The sequence below is a fragment of the Rhipicephalus microplus genome, unplaced genomic scaffold (genome assembly GCF_043290135.1).
Source record: "Rhipicephalus microplus isolate Deutch F79 unplaced genomic scaffold, USDA_Rmic scaffold_82, whole genome shotgun sequence".
Lineage (NCBI taxonomy): Eukaryota > Metazoa > Arthropoda > Arachnida > Ixodida > Ixodidae > Rhipicephalus > Rhipicephalus microplus.
Window position 1 is genome coordinate 428930 of NW_027464654.1, and position 8998 is coordinate 437927.

Consider the following 8998-nt stretch of genomic DNA (forward strand, 5'->3'; position numbering starts at 1 on the left):
CATAATGAATGCCGGACAGAAATTGATTATTTATGGCGTAGTGGCTACCCAGCAAGTGCGCGTGTAGCAAGTAACCAAAAAGTGTTTAGACGAGGCTCTGAGAGGCTGCTCTTCCAGTTTTCGCTGAGACAGTGGTGCGCGTTCCGTGCAGGCCTGGTGGTTTTTGGGAGTTAAGTTTCTTAGGACATGAGTCTGTACATCATATGGGGTTTGTTGTTGTGATGTACGTAGCTACCGGTGGCACATACCCGCTCTAGAATGGGTATGTGCCACCAATGGTGGTACTCGTAGGTGATGCTGCTTGTATGTGATAAAGTTTAAACATAGTACAAGAATGCACCGTTCATACTCGTTGGTGATTTCAACTTTGATAATGCTGACAAGACCAATAATTGGCTTATCCAACATGTGGCTTCTAAACATGCACTCAGATGTATATCGTATGACCACATGAAACCAACTAAGATCCGAGGCACATGAATTGACCAAGTATTTGCAAATTTTCCACTGCAACCTATACAGGAACCGCTCACCCTTCATTTCATGGACCATAAAGCCGTCATATTGAAGGGACATCGCAAGTCATCCATCGTCTCTAAGAACAAATAAAAGTTGATTTCTATATATACACACACACATAGTGTTTCTCATGATGTCTTTAGATCATGATCGACTGGGCGAATTGCACACGGAAGATTCACGGTTTTACCGTTTTACCGATGATTCTCCCCGGAGCTTCGCCTATTCGTCATCATTCACCCCGTGGATATGCTGTGACTTTTTTGTGTCGTGTTTCGATGGCACGAACATGAGCCTTGCAAACAGCAGCTATCTGCGAAAGGATAACGTGGCGTAATTAATACGGCTTCGCGTCTGTTGGTCTGGAAAAGAAAGAAAATTGCGAATAAAAAACAGAAACAAAACAAAACACGCGAGGCACTAAGGGATGGCTCCATGATACGAAAGCATGCATGCAGACTAAATAGAAATAAAAACAGCGACGGGGAAGCGGTGTCTAGCCACCCAATGTCGCCACCAGGAGGACACAGGTGGCACGAGAGTGTTGACCGAGCAAACGTGGCCGCTGTTTGCCGCCGCGTCAGGGATCAAGATTCGATCGCAGTCGATGCAAGGATGACTGCCCACGCGAGCCCGTCGAGTCAAACACGGGCACATGTACGGCTCGCGCATTCGCTCTGGCTGCTGCAAGGAAGACGAAGCGCAAGGGAAGGAACGCCACGCCGTCTTGCAGCGGCGCTAAATGGCTGAATATTCGTCTGTCAGGTGCAGAAAAATGCTGCACAGCAAGAGCCTGAAGATTATATGCAGAGTAAACAGCGAAAAAAAAAACAGTTTATTCTTACCAGTTCTTTATGTTCTGCCTTGAGTATGTCCCAAAGAGTCCGAAGTTGACTAGGTACGCGCGAAAGTATACGTACGTGATACTTCCTGTATTAGTGCCCACTGTGACCAGGATTCGATGACGTATCCACGTGGTGTCATTTTTTTTTTGGTGGTGGCAGTGGCGCCGTCGCAAGGTGGCCCCACAGATACTGTTTGCGTCAACTGCATTTAGCAGTTCGAAACTACCACCACGCATATTTGTTTTGTAATGCGAGTCATTTCTTGTGCACCGCCCTGCGGCGAGATGTTATTTGGCGCTTGATTCGTTTTGGAGAATTCTGGTGCATAATGTTTTGAAAAACGGAGCATTAAGCGAGTTGGTGTGCCACGGTAAATGACATTAGCCCAAAGAAAGCCGCCGGGCAATCGCCTAACAATATCCAAGCCACAGCGATGCGCCATCTCGAGGAGCAGTCACCGTCAAACCATACCCTCCAACGGCGACAGCAAGAGCGATGCCAGGGGGGAGGGTTAGGGTGGACGGGTGAGCTTGAGCCACCCCGAAATTCTCGCCTGCCCCCCTTTGCCGCCCTCCCCCAAAGCAAGTATAGTCAAAACACAACGCATAAGCTCTGTGCCTTTCCCCTGAAGAAACACAATTGTCATCGGTGCCCCCCCCCCCCCCAAAGAAAACAAATCGCAGCATATCCAGGGAGTGCATGATGATGAGTGGGGCGAAGCATCCGTCCGTCCATTGGTTCTTGCTTCTGACCATCCGTGCATCAATCCGTCCATCCATGCGTCAATCCGTCCGTCCGTGTGACCGTCCGTTCATCTGTCTGTCAGTCCGTCCGTTCATCCGTCCGCTCATCTAGTGAACACTCGAAGTACCACCATCTCACATCTTTTCATCATATATTCGGTATGTAGAAGTACCGCTATATAGCGGACATTTCAAGGACTAAACGAGAGGTGGCACTCGCGCACTTTTTTACGGCCTGCGCTTCGTGTCTACTTCCCACCCTTGACCGCCGCTAGTTCGTGGCTATATACTAGTTCACTACATTCATGGCACTACGGCCCAACCCTTCGCGAAACCTTGCTAAAACCAAGGAGGTTACGCCCAGCGAGTTTAACGTGGCAACCCTTTGTGGTCAGATCGTGCTCAAAGTGCGTCCTGTCAGTCAGTCAAGAACTTTAATATATGGTCCTGAGGAGTTTAAGCCACCAGGGTGCCCACGTGGGACATCCTAGCAGCCGCTACCGTAGGCGACGCCCGAGTCGGGGCGGGAACGTGGTGGCGTTCCGCCAGTTCTTGGGCCCTCTGGACTGCCTTAAGTTGGTTTCGGAGATTGGGGCTCCTGAGTGCCTCCTCCCAGTCGGACTCACTGGTGAGAGGTCCCTGAGGTAACGCGGGACATTGCCAGAGCATGTGCGCGAGTGAACAGTACACTTCTGTGCAATCTGGGCACTGTGAATTTATGTCTGAGTTATAATGGCTGAGTCGGCCCCGTGATGGGTACGATCTCGTTTGTAACATTCTAAAGGCTACTTCTTGCGCGCGTTCTAGTTTTGAATGGGGTAAAGGGTATCGGCTTCTGTTGTGTCGGTAGTGGGAGGTAATTTCATGGAAGGTGAGTAGTGGGTCATTAAACTGCACGTCTGGGCCCAGCTCTTCGGTGGCTGATTGATCGTCACGGCGGGTCAGTTCTCGTGCTCGATCATGAGCCATTTCGTTGAGGTTGGGTTGTTGTGGGTGAACGTCTTTGCCCATGTGGGCAGGGAACCAAGAGAGGTAGTGCGAGCCCGTATATTTCCGTGTTTGTAAAATGCGGGCTGCTTCTGGAGCGATGTTGCCGGTTTCGTAAGCCCGAATGGCGGCGCGAGAGTCTGTGAAGACATTAGTGAGTGAGGGGTCGGTCATCGCTAAAGCTATAGCAACTTGTTCGGCTATGGCGCTTGTTGATAGCCTAACCGAGGCGGCTGAGCGTAGGGCTCCGTCGCCATCTACTACCGCGAGTGCGAAAGAGGAGGAGTTACCGTATTGCGCTGCGTCGACGAATGCGGTAGAGTTGCGATTCGCGGCGGTACGGTTTAGGATCGCGCGAGCGCGGGCCAGCCGTCTGCCTTCGTTGTGTTGTGGGTGGACATTTCGCGGAAATGGGGTTACCATGTAAGTAGCTCGGACAACTCTGGGGAGGGTTACTGCGCGTTCAAGGCAGGGGTGTGGGGACATGCCGGCCTCGCTTAGAAGTCGGCGGCCTGCCTTGGAGGAGGAGAGGCGGATCACTTGGGCCGTGGTCTGGGCCTCGATCACTTCATCGATGCCGTTGTGCATGCCTAGTTGGTCGAGACGGGAAGTGCTCGTGTTTTGAGGCAAACCAAGGACTTGTTTAATGCTTTTGCGCATGAGTGTGTTTAGTTTCGTCTTTTCTACCTTCGTCCAGTTGTGGGCAGAGGCGACGTAATTGATGTGACTCATTAGGAACGCGTGGTATATGCGCAGAAGGTTGGCCTCTCCAAGGCCTCGTCTACGACCCGAGACTCGCTGAATGAGTCGGAGCATGTTCTCTGTTTTTGCTGTGATATGTTTAATTGTTCTTGCATGACAGCCAGTGGCCTCGACGAGGAGGCCGAGAATGCGTATGGAGTCCACTCGGGGTATTCGCTGCCCATCTTTGGCGTGTAGCGCTATGGGTAGATCACCTAAGGGTGTTAAGTTACGAACGCCTTGGCGAGATTGCCGGTACAGTAGCAACTCTGATTTTGTGGGCGACAAACGAAGTCCAGTGTTTTTTAAGTAGGCTTCTGTGGTATCGAGAGCAGTTTGAAGGGCTTGCTCCAACTCCGCCAATGAGCCTCCTGGGCACCAGATGGTGATGTCATCTGCGTATATAGCATGGTTTATGTTTGGGATGTCGCGGAGTTTGTCAGATAGTCCCTTCATTACTATGTTAAAAAGGAGTGGAGAAATGACTGCCCCTTGTGGTGTCCCGTTGGAACCTAATGTGTAAGTATCGGATGTAAGTTGCGATAAATGCAGCTGAGCTGTTCGATTTTGCAGAAAAGAACGAATGTACGCCTGGAATCTTTTACCGAGACCAAGGCTGGCAATGGATTCCAGTATAAAGCGGTGTGAGACGCTGTCGAATGCTTTAGTGAGGTCTAGGGCGAGAATGCCACGAACATCTCTCGTTTTTGAGTCGAAGATCTGTTTCTTTAGTAATAGCATGACGTCTTGTGTTGAAAGGTGCGGACGGAACCCGACCATGTTGAACGGAAAGAGTTCGTGATCCTCTATGTAGCGCGATACACGATTTAGGATGACATGTTCAGCTGCTTTTCCTATGCATGAGGTTAGGGAAATCGGGCGTAGATTGTCGAAGTTGAGTGGTTTACCTGGCTTTGAGAGAAGGATTACCGTGGCCGTGCGCCATTGTTCAGGTACCTGGCCAGTTTCCCACATGTAATTAATGTCTTTTGTGAGTAGTGTGATGGCTTGGTCGTCTAAATTTCGCAACAGGCGGTTGGTTACCTTGTCAGGACCGGGGGCTGATCTGCTGTTGAGGTCGTGTAATGCCTCCCGAATTTCTGACTCCGTGAGGGGTTCGTCGAGTTCGGGTATCGTTTCGCATTCTATTTCTGGGTAGTCGGTGGGTTGTGCTGTGTTTAAGGGGAGGTGACGTTTGGAGATTTCTTCAAGAAAGGATGAGTTTGTTCCTCCCATCTTTTTGTGCGAGTGTAGGAGCCGGTCTATGGCATGACTCTTGTTGTTTTTTGTTTCGCAGTCGTCCAGCATGTATTTTAGGAGGTTCCATTTACCCCCAGTTCGCATGCGGCCGTCGACCGCCGAGCAGAGTTCATGCCATTGGAGTCGTGTGAGCTCCGTGCAATATTTGGCAATGTCTTGGTTCAGTATTGATAGACGTTTTCGTAAGCGTCTGTTTAGTCGTTGTGTTTTCCAGCGCGCGAGTATTGACGCTTTTGCCTCGAGCAAATGTGCGAGGTGTGGGTCCATTCTCGGGACCTCGAGTTCTGTTTGTATTGTTTTCGTTGTTTTGGCTATGTCTTCCTGAAGTGAGGTGAGTAGTTCGATGAATGTGTTGTATTCCTTTGTGTTGTTTTTGCGGAGGGTGCGGAAGGCATCCCAGTCCGTCAGCGTGAATGTACGGGGTGGGGCTGATGCGTTGGGTAGTTCGGTTCGTATGATGAAGTGATCGCTGCCCAAATTTTCCTGCGTATTGGTCCAGGTGTGGCCTGTGACGTTACGGGTAAATACCAAGTCCGGCGTAGTGTCGCGTTGTACCGATGTTCCAAGTCTCGTAGGGAATCGGTGATCTGTGATGAGTGTGAGGGACAAGTCGTCAATTGCTCGCGTGAGGTTAGTGCCTTTAGCCGTTGCCTGGGGGTAACCCCATGACGGGTGGGGGGCATTGAAGTCGCCTGCTATAACAAGCGGAGAGTTTCGCGCGAGCGTTGTGGCTTTAGTTAAGAGCGCGTGGAAGGACTGTCTGTAGTCTGACGGGGAGCTGTAAACGTTAAGGATAAAAACGCTTTGTTTTAAAAAACGGTTTGGTACGAGTTCGACGAGTATCGCTTCCAGGCGGCTGCGGGTGGGTAATACCTCATGTACTATGTGAGCAAATTTCTTGCTAATCAGCGTGGCTATACCTCTCTTGGTATCCCCTCGTTGTGAGATGGGGTGGTAACCCGATAATGTGAGAGTATCACAAAGGGTCTCCTGCAGTAATATTACATGAGGCTTCTTGGGTTGCGCTTTAATGTACTGCAGCAGTGGGGTTTTACGGGTCGCGAAGCTAGCGCAATTCCACTGCCAAATTTCTAACGTGTTTTGGGTTGTGGAAGCCATGATGATTACATTGAATTTGGTGGCCCAGGCAGATTTGCCGTAGGATCCACAGAAACTACTGTTCTGGCTTTGGTTTTAGCTTTTATGGTGGCTTTTTGCTCTAGTGCTTCCACCCGGCGTGACAGCGTGTCGATGTTATCGTGGTTTTCTCGCGTGAGACGTAAGATTTCGTTTAGAGTGTCTTCTGGTGAGTCGCTGTCATTCGTGTCCGCTTCGCGGAGTGGTGGGGCTCTGCGTTTAGGTTTGCTAACATCTACAGCGGATGAGGGGGGATCTTTAGGAGCTGTGAGAGTTTGTATTTGGTGCCTCGCCTCATTTAGTTGTGTGGTGAGCTGTTGTATGGTTGCCCGAAGACCTGCTAGTTCTTCTCGTAGAGTTGTAACTACCTCGCTTTCATGCTCTGTATCTTTTATTATTTATGATTAACGTGCGCGGGTTTCCTCCTCAATTGAAAAGGATGCATGCGTGCTGTTCCTCTAGCCTGACCGTAGAGGTGACTACCTACTACTACGATGACTACTACTACTACTACTACTACTACTACTACTACTACTACTACTACTACTACTACTACTACTACTACTACATACATTGCGGACGCATGACCCACGGCATAGGAAGCTTCGCCTCCCAAAATTCTGCGCCGCTCCTGGGCGACAGTCTGCGCAGTCGCCACGCTGAGCTGGCCCTTCGTGGCGCGAGCCGAGCACGAGAGACCCGCGCTTCTACCGGGGTACAGCAGCCAGGTTTGCGCGTGAGTTTCTGACGTTGGAGGTTGGACATTCTTGCAAGGTCTGTGGCAGGCTGCGGTTCGACTCTAGTCTGTCTACTCTAAGGAAAAGCATCAGCCAAGAAGGCCACTTTAAGCCCCCTCAGATCAATTATAGCGTCACTGTTTCTTATGATTTACATGGCTGCTGTGAACTTCGTTTTTTTCTCTCCTTTCCTCGCTTTTTTTTAGATTTTCTTCCTCAAAGTGCAGTTGGTGTAAAGGCTTTCTATAGTCTCTTTGTGGCCTGAGTTTCTAAGATAATGTCAATTATCGTGTCTCTGCCATATAGTTTTATACACCGGTGGCTATGAGAAAGAGTAGAAGAGAGGACGTCAACGTGGGGCCATGTTCTCTAACAGCCATAAAACCTTGGGGGAATACGTTTCGGCGCGTGTTGAGTAACACTTTGTCGACACGGCGCTGCACACAATGCGATGTCGATTATGAATGAAATAAATCACTGCGAGGTGAAGCAAATAATTATAGCGTCCTCGGTAGCTCCCTTTCTTTGTGCGGTGCGTATACAGCTTTCCCCTCGTTTACTATACGCTTGCTTTTCGGCCCTCGGAGGCACATGTCGGCCTACTGCTGTGTCCACAGTCCCGTCGTAAAGAATACCGCTAAAGATCGAAGACGCATTCGAAAGAAAAGTCTGGCACAAACAGCGGAATTGATGATCCTTTTGTGGCGGTTCCTTTCTCGATCGAAGACCTCATCACTTTCAGGGGCCGGACAAAGGAGCGTGTAAGGCGTTACGGCGCTCGGCCATTGTCCGGCGTTCTTCGGGGCGCCGACAGTTTTGCTCTGCTTTGTTGTTTTGTCCGCGCCCGTCCTCGCAAACAGCTGCGTCGAGGAGCAGTGGGACCCGCGGAGACGTTTTTGCGGACGAGTGCTTTGAGCCGAAAGGAGCGTCGGCAGCATGATTGGCGCCGAAAGTCGGACGATGCCATGGAAGATGCCGTGGTAGTTGTATGATAGGTGTGAAGATGTAGCGTCATCACTAAGTCACGTATCAACCAAGTTTTAGGTGTTTTATGACGACTTAATATTGCGACATTGTCACTTAGTCGAAGGGGGACAATCTCTCAGGCAGTACCGCACCACGTGAGGTGCAGAGGGCCTCAGGGAGGCGGGAAATAATACAATCAGTTGAAAAAAAATCCTTCAAATTGCGTTAAATGAATGCCTAAGGCCCGCTGTGAATTCTTGCCTCGAGGATACGCGAATACATATATAGAGGTTCTATTTGTAGATTTTCCCCTCCGAATCCAAAAACCACGTGCCGATTCAAACTTTTGAAATACAAGTTAGACAAAAAAAATATGCACGTATCTTCACGAAGTGAGTGATGACGAGTGGGCGAAGCTTGATCCTGAGGTTCATAATGCCTACGTTGAAGTCGCTGACGACTAGTATAGGCGGTTTGTGCTTGTAGTTGTTTTATATTGTTTGGTCCCAATCGTGATTGTTGTTCGTCTATTGTAAACCCTCTTTTTTATTCACATACACTCATATCTGTCGTCTATAGCAATGATTTTCTAACCACCGCGACAGCGGACAGCGAGCGTTGACGACAAAGATAGGTACCAAATTCCATAATGTGTACGTTGAATTTGCCTACTAATATGAAGGGCTTGTGCTTGTATAGGTGTTTTTAGGGGCGAAGTTCCTGAAGGCGTGGGTCGCTCGTCACCTGTATGTATGCATGTATGTAGTAACCACCTCCCGGCATATCCACGGAGTGAATGATGGGGCGAAGCTTCGGAGGTTTTTATCGGCAAACAGTGAATCATCCGCTGGCCGCGTCCGTCCGCCCGTCGTCTGTCTGTCTGTTAGACGCACGAATGGACGAACGGACGGACGCACGGACGCACGAACGGATGAATGGATGCACGAACGGAAGCGCGGATGGACTGATGGACTCTTCGCCCTGCTCATCATCATTCACTCCGTGGATATGTTGTGATTTTTTTTTTCGCCGCTGTGTACCAGTTATAGGTCTGATACGACTG